Source organism: Canis aureus, chromosome 9 (genome assembly GCF_053574225.1).
Source record: "Canis aureus isolate CA01 chromosome 9, VMU_Caureus_v.1.0, whole genome shotgun sequence".
NCBI classification, from domain to species: domain Eukaryota; kingdom Metazoa; phylum Chordata; class Mammalia; order Carnivora; family Canidae; genus Canis; species Canis aureus.
This window is the reverse complement of record NC_135619.1, coordinates 58,111,252-58,131,745: the sequence shown is the minus strand read 5'-3', so window position 1 is coordinate 58,131,745 and position 20,494 is coordinate 58,111,252. Positions and strand designations below refer to the sequence as shown.

Genomic DNA, 20,494 nt, shown 5'->3' with positions numbered 1-20,494 from the left:
GACTATTTTTAATATGCTATAGTATTTACAGCACATAAACCATCATCGTAGCTCTTAAAATATTGCAACAATGATATCTGCTTACCTGCTCCATAAGCTGCACATCTCATCAGCCACCATCATAACACAACTTTCACCTTTAAAAAAAAAAAAAGACACTGTATTTCCCCATTATCCTCTTTGTTCAGGTTTACTTAAAAAATTTATTTTGAAAAGCTGTCAGTTGCTTTAAATCTAGCAATACAAAATTAAGAAGCCGCCATCAGACACCTACATTTCAGGGATTTTATAATTTGGGTTAAAAAAGGGAAATGTATTAATATTCCTTCTTTATTTTTTTCTTCAATTATAAATGCAAACATGCCTCTTGTGACAAGTGACAAGTGGTGTAAAATGTATTTCTCTACCCTCAACCTCCCCAGGCTAAAATAAACCAAGTACTCTTATAATGGATATATTTAGTCTGTTATCCTTACACTGTTAAGTTGTAACTATAACAACAACAGAATCCTTCAGAATCCTATGACGTCACCTTTCTTCTGCAACCAGATCCTTTCTGTCTCTAAAATGCACTTTTGGACCTAGCCATCCAACATGTTGTGCAAACATGCAGGTGATTATATATATATATATATATATGGGATAATTATATATATTATAAATATATATATATAATCATTTATTTATCTATCCTCTGAATGTATGGCTTTGGTGGCAAGAGTCTACCTTGATTGAAATAAAGAAAATTTGCCCTCAGCAAAGCCATTAAACTTCTAGCTATACATAGAAACTCAAGACTTGAACCTTGATCTTAGAAGCCATGTTTGAAGCTTAAAAACAATACAGAAAGTCTTTGATTTCTATCTCAATTGTGAGAACTGAAGAAGTCCATTAGTAATAATTCCTTCACTAAGCAAGAAAAGCAGTCACTCTGCAGTGTTTAAATGTTAGAAAAAGAGGTGAATAAGAGGACATGGGATAAAATTTAAGTGAAAAAGAAGATCCTCAAAATTCAGATGTTCTCAGACCCATAAAAGCTCTGTGATGGGGCAGCCCCGGTGGTCAGCTGCCTTGGGCCCAGGGTGTGATCCTGGAGAATCGGGATCAAGTCCCACGTCAGGTTCCCTGCATGGAGCCTGCTTCTCCCTCTGTCTGTGTCTCCGCCTTTCTTTGTGTGTGTGTGTCTCTCATGAATAAATAAATAAAATCTTAAAAAAAAAACAAAAAAACTCCGATGCTGCAGAATATAATATTCTTTTTAATTCTCTAACCTATGGTGACTGAAACTTATGAGAATGAGAAATAGATCTTGATTCTTTCCCTGCCACAATCTGGGTCTTTCTTAGTGACATATCTATTTTCAAAAATGTAATTTCTAATATAACAGCCATCAGAAAACAATCCATGCCAGCATGTCTCAGTAGGTCTCAAGAATCATTTTCTGAGATGTTTCCTGGTTAAAAAAAAAAAAAATCATTGTCAGAAAGGCTTTGGATCATCTGAATGCTAGATAATTTTCTAGAGACATAAAATGCACATTATCAAATACTGAAAGATCTTAGAGAAGTCAACCTCTATTTAACTCTACAATTTTAAATCCTTTTAACCAAAATTATATTTTTCCTATAATGTGTAACTACTATTATTGGACATTCAGGGAATGTTGCCTCAAGTCCTTCTCAGTAAAACCATTTCTTTGTATTGTTTTGTTGTGTTTAGTGTTTAATTAAAAGGAAGCTGAGAGCAAGAGGGAGGTATAGCTTGAGAGGCATTGGTTGGGCTTGAAGGACTCTTGGCTTATTATACTCAAGGCTGCCACTGCTTGACTCATTCACAATCCCCCTGCAGGACCCCTCTGGCCAGGAAGCTGAGGACTTCAGTCCCTGTCACAGCACTGACTTCACTCAGTGATATTCATATCAATAGATTGAGAAGTTTCTGACTCTGAATTATCCCATATCTGCCCCATCTAATTTCTGAGTTTAAAAAAAAGTCAAATCTCTCTCTGACAATAATATTGTAGATTCCAATATGTGTTGTCAGGGAACTTGTGGGAAATTTAACCTCTTCCTAAATTTTTAAAAATATGATCTTATGTGGCTTCTATAATGAGAAAGTATAATCTCCTATTTCAGGATATGTGGAAGAGAGGATAATCTATATTCTTAGATTTGTGACTCAAGAAAAAAGTTGTATAGGAAAAAGATATGGGAGAGAAAAAATATAAGATAAAAATGACATACTGAACCTAAATTTTTGAATTTGAGTATCTTGAATGGGACCTGTGCAGATTTTATTCAGGGTATTCAGGGCTTGATGTCTTCACATAGGTGTTCTAAAGAGCTCAACCTCAACCAGTCCAAAACTGAACTTGTATTTTTCCTGTAAATACTTTGTTTCAAACAGAGGTTCATTCCTTACGGAATAGTACCATGATTTAGCTAACTGAATATGCCAGAACCATAAAGCAGATCCTTAAAACTTTCTTCTTCATGTTCATGCCTCACATCTAGTCCAACACAAAATTTGTGACTATAGCCTACTATGTATCTCATAAACATATCCATGCCTGAAGTATTTATTAACACGTCTTTTGAGTGACTACAAAGTGTCTGCCATTGTAATAGATGCAGAATATACAATTCTTTTTTAAAAATTTTATTTAAATTAAATTAATTAACATATAATGTACTTCTTGGTTTCAGAGGTAGAGGTCAGTGATTTATCAGTCTTATATAATACCCAGTGCTCATTACATCACATGCCCTCCCCAGTATTCATCACCCAGTTACCCTGTCCCCCCACCCTACTCCCATCCAGTGACCCTCAGTTTATTTTTTATGATTAAGAGTCTCTTATGGTTTGTCTCTCTTTCTGATTTTGTCTTGTTTTATTTTTTTCCTCTTTTCCCCTGTGTACCTGTTTTGTTTTTAAATTCCATATGTGAGTGAGATCATATGATAATTATCTTTCTCTGATTGACTTATTTCACTTAGCATAATATCCTCTAGTTCCATCCACGTTGCTGCAAATGACAAGATTTCTTTTCCTTTCCTTTTTGTTTCTTTTTTTTTTTTTTTTTTTGATGGCTGTAGTATTCCATTGTATATATATAGCACATCATCTTTATCCACTCATCTGTTGATGGACATCTGGGTTCTTGCCATAGTTTGGATATTGTAGACATTGCTGCATAAACATTTGGGTGCAGATGCCCCTTTGGATCACTATGTTTGTATCTTAGGGGTAAATACTGAGTAATGCAATTGCTGGGTCATAGGGTTAGCTCTATTTTCTACTTTTTGAGGAACCTCCACGCTGCTTTACCAGAGTGGCTGCACTAGCTTGCATTCCCACCAACAGTGCAGGAGGGTTCCCCTTTCTCCACATTCTCACCAATATTTGTCATTTCCTTTTTTTTTTTTAAGATTTTATTTATTTATTCATGAGAGACACAGAGAGAGAGGCAGAGACAAAGGCAGAGGGAGAAGCAGGCTCCTCACAGGGTGCTCGATGTGGGACTTGATCTCCAGACCCCGGGATCACACCCTGAGCCAAAGGTAGATGCTCAACTGCTGAGCCACCCAGGTGTCCCTGTCATTTCCTGACTTGTTAATTTTAGCCATTCTGACTGGTGTGATTTCTCATTGTGGTTTTGATTTGTATTTCCCTGAGGCCGAATAATGTTGAACATTTTTCATGTGTCTGTTGGCCACTTGCATGTCTTCTTTGGAGAAATGTCTGTTCATATCTTCAGCCCATTTCGTGATTAGATTATTTTGGGGTGTTGTGTTTGATGAGTTCTTTATAGATTTTGGATACTAACCCTTTATCTGATTTGTCATTTGCAAATACTTACTCCCATTCTGTAGGTGGCCTTTGGTTTTGTCAACTGTTTCTTTGCTGTGCAAAACCTTTTTATCTTGATGCAATCATTTTTATCCGTTTTCCTTGCCTTTGGAGACATCTCTAGTAAGAAGTTGCTACAGCCGAGGTCAAAGAGGTTGCTGCTTTTGTTCTCCTCTAGGATTTTAATAGATTACTGTCTCACATTTAGGTCTTTCATCTATTTTGAGTCTACTTTTTGTGTATGGTATGAGGAAATGGTGCAGTTTCATTCTTCTGCAAGTGACTGTCCAGTTTTCCCAACACCATTTGTTGAAGAGACTGTCTTTTTTCCATTAGATGTTTTTTCCTGCTTTGTCAAAGATTAGTTGACCATAGAGTTGAGGGTCCATTTCTGGGTTCTCTATGCTTTGGTTTATATGTCTCTTTTTGTGCCAGTACCATACTATTTTGATGATTATAGCTTTGTATTAGACCTTGAAGTCTGGAATTATGATGCCATCAGTTTTGGTTTTCTTTTTCAACAATCCTTTGGCTCTTCAGGGTTTTTTTTTGGTTGCATACAAATTTTAGGATTATGTGTTCCAACTCTGCAAAATAAGTTGATGGTATTTTGATAGGGATTGCAATGAATGTATAGATTGCTCTATGTAGTACAGACATTTTAATAATATTTGTTTTTCCAATCCATGAACATGGAACATTTTTCCATTTATTTGTGTCTTCCTCAGTTTCTTTCATGAATTAATGTTCTATAGTTTTCTGAGTACAGATCTTTTGTCTCTTTGGCTAAGTTTATTCTTAGGTATCTTATGATTTTGGGTGTGACTGTAAATGGGATTGACTCCTTAAAATCTCATTCTTATGTCTCATTATTAGTGTATAGAAATGCAACTGATTTCTGTGTATTGGTTTTATATCCTGCCACTTTGCTGAATTCCTGTATGATTTCTAGCAACTTAAGGGTTGAGTTTTTAGGTTTTCCACATAGAGTATCATGTCATTTGCAAAGAGTGAGAGTTTGCCTTCTTTGCTGATATATGCCTTTTATTTCTTGTTGTTGTCTGATTGCTGAGGCTAGGACTGCTAATATTATGTTGAAAATCAGTGGTGAGAGGAGACATCCTTTCTGTGTTCCTGACCTTATGGGAAAGGCTCTCAATTTTTCCCCATTGAGAATGGTCAGAATATACAGTTCTAAACCAAACAGAGTTTCTGCAATCATGAGTGTCCATTTTAGTGAAGCAGAAGTCAGGATAGTAAGCAAATATAAACATATATAAACCGAAGAAAAGTGCTAGTGAAAAACTAAAGTATAATACATATGATAAAGAATGACCACTACACAGGCTCATATAGCAGTAGTCTTCAACCTGTAAATTAGAAGGAAATTAAATCAATTTAGCGGGTCAAGGATAGTATATTAATATATGTGTACAGGCATGTGTTTTGTGTTTAATTTGCAATTGTGTTCTGAATCATTTTTTAAAAAAATATAATTCCTTCCATGAGGAATCAGTAAAACAAAACCAAAAATTGAAAAGAAAAAGACTATATTGAACAGTAATGAGTGAAAAATGCCAACATGTGGGAGAAGAACATTCAGGAAATGGAACAATTTTGTGTAAAGATACTGATACTGTAAAGTGTGTCCTTGGAACATTCAAGATCTTGACAGAGCTATAGTGCATTGAGAGAAGATGAAGAGATGAGAGGATATGTGGTTGGAGAGACAAGCAGGAGATAGATCATGAGGGTCTTGAGGCCAGAGGAAGGTCTTAAGATTTTACTCCAAGTAAGTTGAAAGTCATTAAAGGTTTTGAACAAAGGAATGTCACAGTCTTACTCTGTGACATAATATTCTGGCTTACATATGGGGAATAGATGTAGAAGAGACTGTCTTTTTTCCATTGGATGTTTTTTTCCTGAGAACTGGCTTGAGACATGATTATATTAAAATAAAAGCAAAGACCAGCCTTGAAAATTCCCTGAAAAGACAAAACCAGTTTAGTTACACAAATGAAGCTTAATTTAGCTTATTCTGCAAGGCTTACTTGACGGGTCATTTCTTGCTTATGTCTCAGAAAATCATAAGTAAAACGTAACTGTTTTCAAAGGTTGATATGAGGTAGGCATTGACCAATTTTTATCATTTAATATAATACTAATATTATATCAATCATTGTGAAGAATAGTCACTGCTTTCTTACTATATAAGATGTTTTATAATAATACACCCCTGAGCATCACTCTGTTTTGATTAAACAAAACAACGGTGTATACACTGGTCTTTTTGATGTATGCACAATAAAATTTTACTAATTAACACTTCAGTGAGTCATTGGTTTTATTCTGTAAGTATGAACTTTAGATAATGGTATTTATACAAAAATTAAGAAGCCATTTGATTCTAGTCACATGTTTAAAACATCAACAAGAAAGATTTGCTAATGGATTGGATATGGAAGAGAAGTAAAGGACACCAAGAAAATTTGACCAAAAGTTAGGAGAATGAAGTTTCTATTTACTGAATAACTCTATGAAAGGGCAATTTTATAAGCAATGGGGGAGATTAATGATCAATTGAGAGTAGGTTTTGCATTGATGATTGGGCACATGGACTTAGTATTCAGGAAAGTGATTTTCTGGAAGTCGTCAACAACAATAATAACAACAACAACAAAATAGGTGGTATTTGAAGTCTTGATAATGACCAAGAAGCATGAGAAAGTGTTTGGCAGAGAAGGAAAGAATAGGAAAGGGAACAGAAGAAAAGGGAAAGGGAAAAAAGAAAAAGATCTAAGGATTGATCCTTGAGGTAATCTAATATTTAAAGGTTTGGAAAAGGAGTCAAAAGATCAGCCAATAACAGAAAACAAGACAAAATGAATTGCAGAAACCAAGAAAAAGTAGTATTTTGGGAAATTTCATTCAATTTTTCCAAATGCTGATAGGTCAAATAAGAATGGATTATTTTTAGCGTGAAAACTATTGGTGACTTTGATAGCTATCAGAATATATTGGTGGGAATTAAAGTAGCTGAAGAGAAAAAGGAAGATGGATAGTAAGCAGACTTCTTCTAAAGCTTTGCTAATGAAGGGATCCCATAAATGGAAGGACTGATGGCTAATGGAGGGCGTGGAAAGGAGATTTAAAGAACAGATAAAGGAATTAGCCTTGGGTAGGAGGAGGCAAAGAATACTGCTATTGACTCATGTAATTTAAAAGGTGAAGATGGAAGTGGGTACATGTTTCTTTTTTCTTTTCTTTTTTAAAAAATCTTCTCAGTGAAATATAAATCATGGTCATCAGGGTACATGAAAAGGAACAAGGGGGTGATGGAGGTTTAAGAATTACTTATTGGGTTTTTAAATCCTCAATCAGTGTCCACTCTTGTTCCTCATTAAAGTCTTTTCTTCCAATTAAAAAAAAATCACTCTGATAATGGTACTAGGTAGCTTAAAAACCTAAAAGAGCTCCCCTTTGTTCTTTAAATACATCTACAGTATTTAATTGCCTACAAGCCCCTTCATGAATTGGCTTCATTCCCCTGTCCAGAGACATCTCCTACTTCTTATCCCTGCTTAGGTTTCAAGATAGACTGATTCTGGAATATGATGCACTACTTTTTACCAAGGCCTTTGCAAATGCTACTGCTTAAGCTTAGGAAGCTCTTTAGTCTCAATTGTGCCTAATGAATGTACTCATCCTCTTTAGCTCAATACAAATGTTATTTTCTTGGGAAGTTCAGTTGGGAAGTTCAGAACTTGGGAAGTTCTGAGCACCACCACTACCTTCCCACTTCCGAGACTAGATTAGATCCATCTGTTTTATTCCTTGTTGGCTATTTAAAAAAGAAAAAGATTTTATTTATTTATTCATGAGAGACACAGAGCAAAAGAGGCAAAGACATAGGAAGAGGGAGAAGCAGGCTCCCTTTGGGGAGCCCAATGCGGGACTTGATCCCAGTTACCCCAAGGATCCCAGGATCACAACTTGAACCAAAGGCAGACGCTTAACCACTGAGCCACCCAGGTGCCCCTCCTCGTTGGTTATTTTGTTTTTTTACCTTTAGTCCTCAACAATTTAAAATTACCTACTTTTCTCAAGAAATGTTTATCATTTCCTGTGGTTCTGTGGGAGCACTGTCCATGTGTCTTGTATTCAACTCTGAAGTCTCCAGTTAGCTTGATATACAGCATTTCTCTTTGTCATTTGAGTTATAAACTGACTGAGAAATAAGACAAAGGACCAAGCCTTACAGAGGAAAATATCACCCATATCATTGGTAAAGATTGAGTTGAAGGACATGGCTTATATCTATAGGCATATGAGCCCTTTAAAACCTACCCCCAAAACAAGGCAACCTCACCCAATCACGGTGGATCTCTCGCCCTCCCTCCCAACACACATACATACACACAGAAACAAAAAGAAACAAAACTTCATGGAGCAAGTCACTCCCAGGTATAATGGAAGAGGAAGAGTCTAAACTATATATACTCATTTTTTCATTCCAGAATCACTAATCAGATTAACTTACTGCTCCTCTTTTGAAAGGAATCATTAAGAGAGGAAGGACCTCCCTTAATGTGGAAGGAAATATCATGAGTAGAGAATCAATATTCCATATCAACATTCACCAATGAATCACTAGATTTTACCCAAATCAGTATTTTGTTCATAGTTTACCAGCAATATAACTTGCATGATTACTGAATCCATGAAAATCAATTTTTGGCTTTCTGGTTTTCAATTTTTACTCATTTTCAAAGTCTTTTTGACATCCTCAAACCCTAAGTCCAGTTGTACAATCATCCCAGTCCATATTGATTTGTACTCTCTCGTAACTTAGAACAAAGATGAAAAACTGTTGCCCAAGTGCCGAATCTGACCAACCACTTGTTTTTGCAAATACAGCTTTATCAGAGGACAGCCATGCTTACTGGCTTATGTATTGTTTATGGCTTCTTTTGCACTATTCTTGCAGAGTTGAGCAGTTACAATAGAGATAGTGTGGCCAGCAAAGCCTAAAACAGTTAATCTCTGCCCCTTAACAGAAAGAGTGTGCTGACATTTGCTTTGATTCCATAAAGCTGCCTAGACATGCACTTTTAACTCTTCTTTGTTAAGCATCACTATTCATGTAGCTGAGAGATTCAAACAAATAGAGAAGTTTTCTTTTTATAACTTTGTTTATGATAATGTTCTATCTAATTGTGTTCTTAGTAATAATATCCATGCCAATATCTCTAAAGGTACCTTTTTCAAAGAAATTTAAAAATAGCAAAACAATAAAAGTGTATTTCAGTACACCTATTCACCTAATTATCTCATTCTATAACAGGTAAGGTGAGTATCTGTAGTTTCTGTTGTAATACACCATATTATTATTTTTTTAATAAAAAATTATCTTGGAATCATTGTTTAAGCCACAGATCATTAATAGTAATACTGGACTTACAAAGTATCTCAGTGCTTTGAAAGGATGTAAATGGGAGTTGCAAACTCAGAAAAAAATAAATAATAGCTAACATTATAAAGCACTTAGAATATTCCAGGTAATTATCTAAGTGTTATCTCAGTTAATACATATAAAAAAAACACACTGTAGTTACCCACATTAAAGATAAAGATAAAGAAACATGCCCAGGACTATACAATCACTCGGTAACAAAGCTGGGAATTAAACATCTTATACCAGAGGCTCTCAGACTTTCTTTGTTCCTAGAGCCCTTGGTGTTCAACTAATTTTTTCATAGTGTCCTCGGTCAGAAGAAATGGAATACACAGTTTTGTTAAGTAGCCATGTACAAGATTTTTACTAAGTATATCCTATGAATTTAGTAGCTACTTAAGAAATAATAAACATAAATTGAAAAAAAAATACTCCATTCTTACATAATTACAATTACCTACTAATAGGTGGTGTACTCCTGTTGAGCATTACCTAGCTTTCCAAAGCTGAGAATCTGGTAGGATACTGCAACGCTAATTTCTGCTCTACATTGATTTTCAGAGAGTGCTTAATTTTTATCTCAGCAACTTCAAAAAAGTTCACAAAGTTATAGTTTCACAAGAAAGGAAGTAGTTCGATATGATCTTGAAATTGTAAATAACCTGGAGCTAACAGTGCTTGTGTGTCCAGAAGATATTGCTGTGTTTCTTTGGGAATTTTAAAATATCCCACGGTGATCTGTGAATTCACCACAGCCCCTGAGGACGCATTAGAGCATAGTTTGGGAACCACAATCTTACATTGTTTTATAGCCTCATGTAAAGTGCTCTCTGCAAAGAACAGAGTATTGAATATCAGGGATCCCAAGGACTAAACACATAGTTCTTACTTTCAGATTATACAGGAAGCTAAGAGTGTGTCTGACAGACACAATAAAAATGGGAAAATGATGGGAATGGTGCATGATAAGGAGCAGAAGCTTGGAAGTAAGTCCTAAATTTGCAGTGAGGCTCTTAATTATACTACTGCTGCTCTAAGCACAAATACGTGTCAATTCTTGCCACGTTTCAGAGGCATAAAAAATATTTATGTTAATAAAGGTAAATAATAAGGGTCAAATAAATGGTAGAGGCTATCAATGATATCCTGCCATTTCCACCTTGATAATAATTCATAAATTCATTTCACTTTGTGCCTTTCCACCATGGTTATTTAACTCAAACACATTACTTTTTGCTCATGTGGGGATGGAATTCTGGGGTCCTAGGAACATAGTTTTTATTACAAGACTACTGAAAATACATTCTGCAGACTACTGTCAGTTTGAAAAAAGTTTGTTACACTGGTCTGTGACAAGATAAGGGCATAAATTGATTTAAGAGTTTAGACACATAAAAAAAAGAGTTTACACACTTTTGTAGCAATTTGGTGAACTAATTTAATTTCTGTTGAATAGTAAAAAAAATGGGGGGGTGACATTTTATATGTTAGCTTTTCAGATTTAATTTCCCCTAGTAATTCATTTTTATTATATTTTACAAAGTGTGTGTACATGGAAGATTGAAAATTAGAGGGCACAACAAAAATGGGTTTTTCACCACAGATAGTTTGAGAAGCACTGGCCTAAAGGAGTATATTGGGTAAGCAAAGTTTTCTGGCCCTGTGGACTTCTGACCTCATTGGAAGGATCATGACTGGGAGAGGATGAGATAAGTGTCCTCTAAAGCAGTGGGCCCTTGGGACGCCTGGGTGGTTCAGCGGTTAGGCTTCTGCCTTCGGCTCAGGGCGTGATCCTGGAGTCTTGGGATCGAGTCCCACATCAGGCTTCCTGCATGGAGCCTGCTTCTCCCTCTGCCTGTGTCTCTGCCTCTGTGTGTCTCTCATGAGTAAATAAACAAAATCTTAAAAAAAAAAACAAAAAACAAAATAGCAGTGGCCCATGATAGGGCCCCAGACACCCAGGCATAAGGGCTGCACATTTTATGATCATTAACCTCTGATGGGTAACATGATACAACAAAACTCATTTCTGTCTTCTCAGCAACAAGTACTATAACTTGTGCCTTAATGGCACTACATAAATCATATGTAAATGAATAAACAAATACAATGATGAAAGCACTGATGATGATGATGATGATGACGACATTTTCTATAATTTAATTGTGCACTGTGCCAGGAGCTGCATAAAACATTTCATCTAAATTATTTCTGATCTTCACCAGAACTACCAGGATAAGTATTAGGTCCTCCACTGAGAGATGAAATCTCCATTTCACAATTATGAAGAGAGAATGCACTTTTGAAAGAAGGCCTGGGAAAGTAGAAGGTAGCTTTATTGAAAAGAAATATGATTTGAACTGAGTTTTAAAAGATGAACAGAGCTGTTGGAGGCAGAGAGAAAGAAACAACCTGGCCTAAGTAGAGAGAATTGTACCAACCAAAGAATGTAAAGCACAAGGCATACTCAGGGTAAGATGGATAAGAAATACATGAAGAGTCTAGATATAAGATACCAGAGACTGAGGGAGCTTGTGATCTAAGAGAGGATGTTCACTTAAAATTATTCAGATTTATTTTTAAAAAGCAGAGCAAAACAAACAAAAACAAAAACCAAGAGAAACAAATGTCACTTAACCAAAACTCTTACAGGCTTCATGTCACGCTGGTTTTCTGAATTGTTATATCACCTCCGAATGGAATGGGCTTTCCTTACCTCTGATCTGTATCTTTTACATTGTCCTGTTCAAATTCCCTACGCAAAATCTACCACTACTTGATATGCTTTGACGTGGTATTTTCTTGTGCATATATTTATTTAGTTTTGCCATTTTCTACTTGCTAGGCTTTAAATGCAGCGAAATCAATGTTCTTATCTTTTGAATTAATGAATACCTGGTACCTAAAGATAGATCTATCACATGTTTAAAGTATCAACTGTTTTTCTACATAACAAACTAATACTTACCAACAAATAATAAGTGGTTTAACATAGTATTATATTATTAAGATCATCATGACTTAGGGGGTGGAATGGGCAGTTATTCTGCTGGCTTCGCACAGGCTTACTCCCGTGGCTGTGCTTAGGAGGAAAGTTACCCAAGTTGCAAGTCCAAAATGACCTCACTCATGCATGGCAATTGGTACTGAACTGTCAGCTAAGATGCTGCATACATCCTCCACATGGCCTCTCATCCTCCAGTGAGTTAGACTGGTTTCTTTATGTGGTATTCTCTGGGCCACACTCCAAGATGGTGATAAAAGAATCTGTGAAGCTCCTAAAGCACAGCCTTAGAAGTTGTGCAGTATCACTTCTGCTGCAAGAATTGATCAAAGCAGGTTATGTCACAAGCCCAGATTCAAGGGATGGGTAAACCATCTCTACTTTTTAATGGAAGGGGCTGCAAAATATTGTAGCCATGTTTTTAAATCAACCGCAGTGGAGGTTTGATAGGAATACATTATCTGAACAAATAAATGATGTGATTAAAGGCATAGCCAAGAAATAATATAGCAAATTCTTTAGCTTATAAGCAATGGGTAGTCATGTGGATTCTTGAATATGAAATGACATGATCAAAGTGAAGTTTTAGGAAGATTAATCTGCCTATCGCTGAAAGAGGAAATAAATTGGGGAGAAACTAGATGCAGGAAAGTCATTTGAAGCCTGCCATGATAAAGCAAAAGTAATGAAATAAGGAACTTGAAGATTCATCATAAATTCTACTCCTATTTCTCATTTATTTACTTGGTTTACAGCAATGTATGAGCATGCACTATGCTAAATGATTGCTTGCCTAGGGACAGATGCTTGGGACCTGCCAGTATATGGCAGGAGAATAAAATGCATCTGAAAAAGAATTAGGATGACACTGATATCTGAGTGGCTCCAGCCAATTGTCCACATACCTACAGGTTTATTTTAATTTATTGGCAACTCAAGGTAGTTTGAATAACTCAAGGTAGGATGTGAGATCTGTTCTTCTCAGAAAAAAACTTCCTTGGGATATATTTTTTTAACTCCCGAAAACATTATATTTGGATGTGGCACTTTGTGTGCTAAAGTTAACTTAAACCCTGATGGCCATTTACTTAGAACTCACTGATAGTAAAGAAATCGAAATATTAACACATAACAGCATTTCAGTTTTCCTTGGAGATATCTGAGTTCTGTGTCTACTCCAGTTGCTGAAAAATGAAGAAGCTCATATATTTCAAAGTATTTTCATCCTGGATGGTTATGCTTGTCAGTACTTCTCCTGTTCAAAGATAGATTTGAAAAGCACCCCATTTTTAGGCATGTTTTCCCCTAGGAAAAAACTATTATTTTCTTTCTTGAAAGGCAATAGGGAAAGAATTCAAGCTTAACAGAAATCAAGTTATACGTTTATCTGGAGAATGCTGCCTTTTATATACCTTACCATAAAAAAAAAAAAAAAAAGAGGAATTGATTGAAATGTACCTGATTCCTATGCAAAAACATTATGTTTTGGAGTTTGAAAATGTATGTCATTTTAAAAATTTGTCTCAATGCACAATTAACAGAAAATAAAATCTCAACTGTAATATATTGAGCAGCAGCCTAACAATTAAAACACTTTATATAATTATGAACTCTTCAATGCCTAAAACATAACAAACAACAATGGAGATTTTCAATAAACTTTCACTAAATCAGCTCTCAAAAATAAAGGTCCTTAAATTCATAAGTATAAGAATGAGAAGTTGGCTTACCTTTTATGTATTACTCACAATGAAATTCAATTATAGCTCTAACTTGTTCTAAGTATTTTTGTTTTAAGTAGACTTTGACCTTCTGTAATAAAAAATAATGATTCAGGATTTAGATCTTATTTTTTTTCCATAATTCCAACTGCCAATTATTCTACTTTACCTGGTTGAATGGGAGAGTTTTTTTTGTTTTTGTTGTTGTTGCCTTTTAATTATTTTTCCAGAGACCTTTAGGCCAGTGTATCTATAATAAGTTTGGGTGGTCAAAATCTGTATTGAAATCATCACTGCTTCTACTTCAAACATACAAAATCAGCATCTCTAATTTGTGACTTTTGATCTTTATTTTTAATAAATTATTTAGGTGACTATTTTAAACAATAAAGTTCAGATACCTGCTCTAGATTTGATGCCTAATAATTTGTTTGACATATCTTTGATTTGGTAAAAGATAGTAACTCTTTTAAAATAAAAGTCATCTCTGTATTTTATAACTACTTATTTGGTACTTTCCTTATGCTAGAAAATGCTCAAGGTGTTGGGAATACACCTTGGGAGTATTAGATTGATTTCCTGTTTTCAGAGAGCTCTAGATCTAGAGAGATAAGGAAATTATAATACAATTAGGAAAATACCAAGAGATATGCCAGGACACATGAGAAATTCAGGGAAGACGAGGCATAGGAATATTAGGAAACATAATATGAAGAAATTAATATCACTTCCTAGTCTTAAAAGAAGGTTCTAAGAGATGGGGAGTTTTGCATTAGTGGTGAGAGGTCATGGTATTTTCTGATTCTACAATTTGTTCTTTATTACTGGAAAAGAAGGTATAAGTAGAAACAAGAGATAAGGAAGAGAAAGAGATAACAGATAAAGCTGAAGAAGGCTACTAGGGTCTCTTTCGAAATTTTTTGTTCTATGTTATTCTATAAAATTTCCTTGAAACTCATTTAGCCAATAGACCCCAGTCTATGAGGGTAACGGACATTAGTCAACTAGATTTTGCTACTGTATTTCTAGAAAATATCAGTATTTTTGTTAGAAACCTATTGCTACAGAGTATGGCCTTGCTTCTAAAATGAATCTTTTGGTATCTAAGAACAGCTTTTGTCCCCACCCCCCCACCCCCCTTAAAATGAGTCCTCAAGAATTTCTCATTTTAGAAAGTAATCATTCTTGACTGTGATCTTAATCTCATACCTAACTTACACCCCAACAACAAATCTTCCTATCTCTACCTTCATAATATATCCAGAATTTGATGCCTTTCACCATTTGCATCATCACCACCTTGCCCCTACCCATTCTGTTTCTTATTCTGTAATTATTTAGAATGACTGAATGGCTTTTCTGCTTTCATCTGTGCCTGCCTATAATTTGTTCTCTATGCAAGAGCTAGAATACGGTCTGATAAGGCTTCTGTCACATAATAAAGAATAAAGGATAAAGAAGGAAAGTTTCTGGCTCTCAGTTGATTCACCTGAGGGCTTTTTGCTATTCTTTTCCCCTGTTTTGATGGCAAATAAACAAATGTTGCAGGCATGGCCTAAGAAAAGCAGGTGAGTAGAGCTTGAATTCTTGTTAAGGAAGGTCTGTGTCAGCCCAACTATGTAAGTCACACAGATCAACAAAGCAATGAACAAAAGCTGGGGGAAATCTAGAAATTATGGTAAAGGAGGGAACACTGAGAATCAGTTGTGTTCTTATGGCCAGCTTGTTATAGGCTTCCAAACTACATATTATGGGATAGACCGATAACAATTAGTTGTTCTTCAATGTGCCTTTCCTCTATAATAATAGAATTTAAGACACCTACAATAATGAAAAAAAGTATCAGTTTTCCTTGTAGCAAGACAGATATATGACCAATTGCCAATAGGATATAACTGGGTTTCTTATATTATCTTCTTAGATTGCCTTTAAGGTTCTACTGTTGCTTGTCCTCTACTAATTCCCCCATCCCCCCGTACCCTTCATCTCTGTCATCATTGAACTGTCTAGGACACAATCTTGGACCATAAGATGATAAGGGTCATATCTAATGTATTGTGAAATAGTCAACTGAAAGGAAATTGGGTCCCTCTGGACTTCAGAGTCCACTTTTAATTTTTTTTTTTTTTTTTATTTATGATAGTCACAGAGAGACAGAGAGGCAGAGACATAGGCAGAGGGAGAAGCAGGCTCCATGCACCGGGAGCCCGGCGTGGGATTCGATCCCGGGTCTCCAGGATTGTGCCCTGGGCCAAAGGCAGGCGCTAAACCGCTGCGCCACCAGGGATCCCCAGAGTCCACTTTTAAATGCAATAATAGATTACTTACCTTTATTGATGTAGGCAATAAACATACTCTTTCAGGTTTAGGCTATAATTTTTGGTTTCTTTTATACCCAACTAAATAGAATATTAACTAATTTACCTAATTTAGATGTTTAGCAGAGGAGCCAAGTTAATTTGCACTTACTATTTCCTACACTATATTTTCATGCAAAATTAATGGAAAAAAGAAAAATGAAAATAATAAAACTCAAAGTAAATATTCTGTCCTGTCACCCACACCCAATTTCCTAGAACTAGAATTTGCATTTTTTAAAATATGTAATTCATTGGTAGACTGTGCCCTGTTTGAGAATTACTTTACTGAAATCAAACAAACACTTTGGCCCAAACTCCTACTATAAAAATTTATGATAATCTTATCACCTTCATTTTGTTGATGAAGTCATGTGACTCTTGACACAGTATTGATTGAATGAAATATAAAATCATGAAAGGAATGACTTTATGTGAGGGCTATAGCTGGTGGTACATAGAGGAGTGACTCATGCTAGCGTTATCCTTTTCTTAGTACCATGTTGTTTTCCACAAGTCAGGAAAATCCTCAAAATGCAGTCTTAATCTTTGATTCCTTCCTAAAAGGTAAGTAAAATATCACCTGGATATTTAAAAAAGGAGAATGGGAGCAAGGCTGGTATATATCTTTCTCTTAGTCTTGGAAATGCTACTAACTCACTTTCTCAATCAAAAGTAATGTTTTAAAAATGCAAGAACTTGCCTGAAGCCAAACCTCTGTCTTGACTCTCAGGAGTCCTTAAAGAGCTTAAAGAGTATCCAAAGCCTGGCTATGCCCAAGGCATTTCCCGTTTTCTTTGGTCAGGGACCTTCAATAAACAAGTACCTTTCTTCTTACATTAATATTATTTATAAGGGAACTTGTCGATAAAAGGGGGCAGCCAAATTCCTTCAGGAAGTAACAATCAATATTTGCTATCTAAACAGTCAATGTATTTTATTCTGGCCCTTCTCACACCTGCAACCCCAATCACATTTTCCAAGTTTAATCTTAAGAAAATGTCACTTAGATTCCAAGCTTAAAAGTTCTTAAATTTTTATTTTGGCTCACCATGCATATGGATTTTGGTAAAGTGGAAAATGGATCCTTCCTCTACCTTCTCTCTTCTCTCCTCCAATATTTTTCCTTTGACTGAGTGCCCACCCTAATGACTCAACAATTTGAGCAATGGTGTGGGTTATCTTGCATGATGATAGCATCCAGTGGTGCACATCTTCGTTCTTTCTTGGGGTTCTGCTCTGCTGTCATTACTTTGTTTCTTCAAATCCCTGTGTATCTACATATGTTCACACATGGGTGTGCACACTCAAGCAGAATGATCTGTTTATTCTGGAAACAGTCATAGCACCATATTGGCCAATGTGAGATCACTGGAATAACTTTTGCTGATGTCTTCCACATGTTGGCTGACTATTTGATTCTAGTTTAACTAGTGTGTGCAATCTCTCAATTCCCACATATGCTGAGGAAGGCTCTTATTTAGAAGGCAGGGGAATTGCCAAGCATCTAACGATAGCATTCTGTGAAAATGTTGCTTTATCTGAAACAAAATGTGTCCTTAAGCAATCTGAGATCTCCTATTGTTAAACTAGTCATATGTGAAAGTAACTCGGATCTATAAAAACTTTTCCAGATTTCTTGGATTAGTAATAGGCAAAATTGAATGGAAGAAAATAAATAAATCTCACGATCTAAATAATTATATCATCTTTCCTCAGAGAAAAAGCTTAATGAGACTCACGAGGTATTAATTAGAATAATTCATTGGCAGAACCTTGTTTCACATTTTCTTCTATCTTGTCTCTATTTCTTGAGTAACTATTTCTTCTATTTCTTTCATGGCCATTTTTTTGCTTGTTTGTGAATAATCAGAAAGTGATAATTCTGCATGATCATGCTTCTCTTCAATTGGATTTATCTAGGTTTTGTATGCAATTTAATGTGCCATGACATTGAAATTATCTGGTTTTGCCCATTGGCATATTATTTATAATTTGCTTCAGGTCCATGCCCCAGTGATAAGGTGATTTACTTCAAAATGGGATGGTCACATTATCCACATATTTTAAATAATGTTGAGTTGGAATTTTTAATGTTTGGTATTTTTTTGGTTAAGAATGATACAGTAGAGATCTAGAGCCACATATGGCAGCTGACTCTAACTTCAGATTTTCATTGAACTTTTAATTGATTTTTAGAAATCATACTCAATTTCTTTCTGCCTATATCTCCTCATAACTCAGCTCATGGAAATTTAACCCTTGATCTTATCATTGGTAAATATCTTCTTGTTATATATTCTTGACTTTTATCTGTTAAGTTTGTGCCAAGTTCTATTTAAATAAATTACTTGATAGAAAAGTGAGATCACTATTAGAAGTGATGTGATCCTAATATTTGGAGACTAATATTATTTATGGTGACCCAATAAACTATAGAAGTTCTATAAAACAGAAACACAAATTGTGGACTCTCTGGGTTATATAAAAATTAAGAGGTTACTTTAGTTAGGGCTATAATGGTCTTGGGTTGTGAGTTCACATACCTACCCCTCTCATTTGAAATAACAATACAGAAATATTGAGCATATGGTAAAGCAAAATGAAATTTATACTTTGCTGTGAATACAGAAGCTACCATGTCAGGGGCTCTCAGGAACTAAAAATACTAAAGTTGAAAATCATTTTAAAAAACAACCCGCTTAAGGTAAACAGTTATTTATAAACTCAACAAATCCACAAATTTTCCCTAAATCACTAAAGTTAAGATTAAATAGAGTATATCCATGTCCAGGACAAAAAAAAAAAAAAAATATATATATATATATATATATATATATATATATATCCATCCTTGATGATAAAGAGCCCTTCGTAGTTTTTTTGTTTTGTTTTATTCTGAAGACACTGGTAGATAGAGGCAATGTCATGGTAGTGTATGGGCCTTTGCTGTATAGGCAACAAATAAATTCTTTACTTTTCTGAGTAACCTTATGTGTAGTCAACTACTCAACCTAGAACATATCTACTATTGATCCATTCACTCAACTCTAATCCCCACTGAGATCATAACGTCATCACTATAGTAGTACAAAGATGGTGGGAATCATGTGAACAGACATCCAGTGTTGACAACAGATGAGTACTATTTTTTTTTTTTAAGATTTTATTTATTTATTCATGAGAGACAGAGAGAGAGAGAGGCAGAGACACAGGCAGAGGGAGAAGCAGGCTCCATGCAGGGAGCCTGATGTGGGACTCGATCCCGGGTCCGCAGGATCAGGCCCCTAGACTGAAAGTGGTGCTAAACCGCTGAGCCACCCGGGCTGCCCCAGATGAGTACTATTGTAAGTAATTAGAAATACTACTCAATTCTCAGTCTCAATTCCAGCATAACAAACACACTAGGATATTTTTTAAATTTTAGTGCACATCAAATATTAATGCTATTTACTAACACTAGTGGCAAAAATAATACTAATAGTGCCATTTAATTAGCATATTCATGTACCTTTGTTCATAAAATTAGTTATTTTCTTAGTATAAGGTTTTAGATATAGAATTGCTGGCTCAAATAAATCATCTGTAGGGGCGCCTGGGTGGCTTAATCATTAAGCATCTGCCTTCCGCTCAGGTCATGATCCTGGGATCCTGAGATTGAGCTTTCTGTTCAGTAGGGAGTCTGCTTTTTCCTCTCTCTGTACCCCTCCCCTTGCTCATGCTCTCTCTCTCTATCTCTTTCTCTCTTTATACTCTCTGTCTCTCAAATAAATAAAGTAAAATCTTGAAAAAAAAAATCCATATACCCTCAAGGATTTTGATACATCTTCCTGATTGTTCTCCAGAAATACACTATTTTATTCTCCCACTAAATACTTGATGCCTGTACAGCAGTGGGCTCAAGATATGCAGAATGCTGTGCTTTGATAAAAATTATTTTGACATCATGTGAGGAAGCAGAGGGAAAATTATTTTTTCTATCTTCCTCATAGCAAATCCCCCACTTATTTCTTGCTTATGTACCCTGAGTTTGCTTATCTGTTTCTTTTGCATGGGTATGTACTTAGGGAAGGTTGTGGCAGGGGGTCCTATTCAGTTGAAAAGACAA

At 35.4% G+C, this 20,494-nt stretch overlaps 1 long non-coding RNA gene across 5 annotated transcripts in view; it reads right to left on the bottom strand.

Annotated features, from left to right (window-relative positions):
- The window catches only part of LOC144320170 (uncharacterized), a 115,622-nt gene extending 115,172 nt beyond the window's left edge, over positions 1–450 (bottom strand). For 4 of the 5 annotated variants that reach the window (XR_013385731.1, XR_013385732.1, XR_013385735.1 and 1 more), the window contains exons 1-2: positions 275–450; positions 86–137 (exon numbers count right to left, since the gene is read on the bottom strand). This is a non-coding gene — a long non-coding RNA (uncharacterized LOC144320170). Of the gene's footprint in view, positions 1–85 lie in introns of all 5 variants that reach the window. The other variant, XR_013385734.1, reaches the window with a different exon arrangement.
- Between the last annotated feature and the right edge of the window lie 20,044 nt (positions 451–20,494).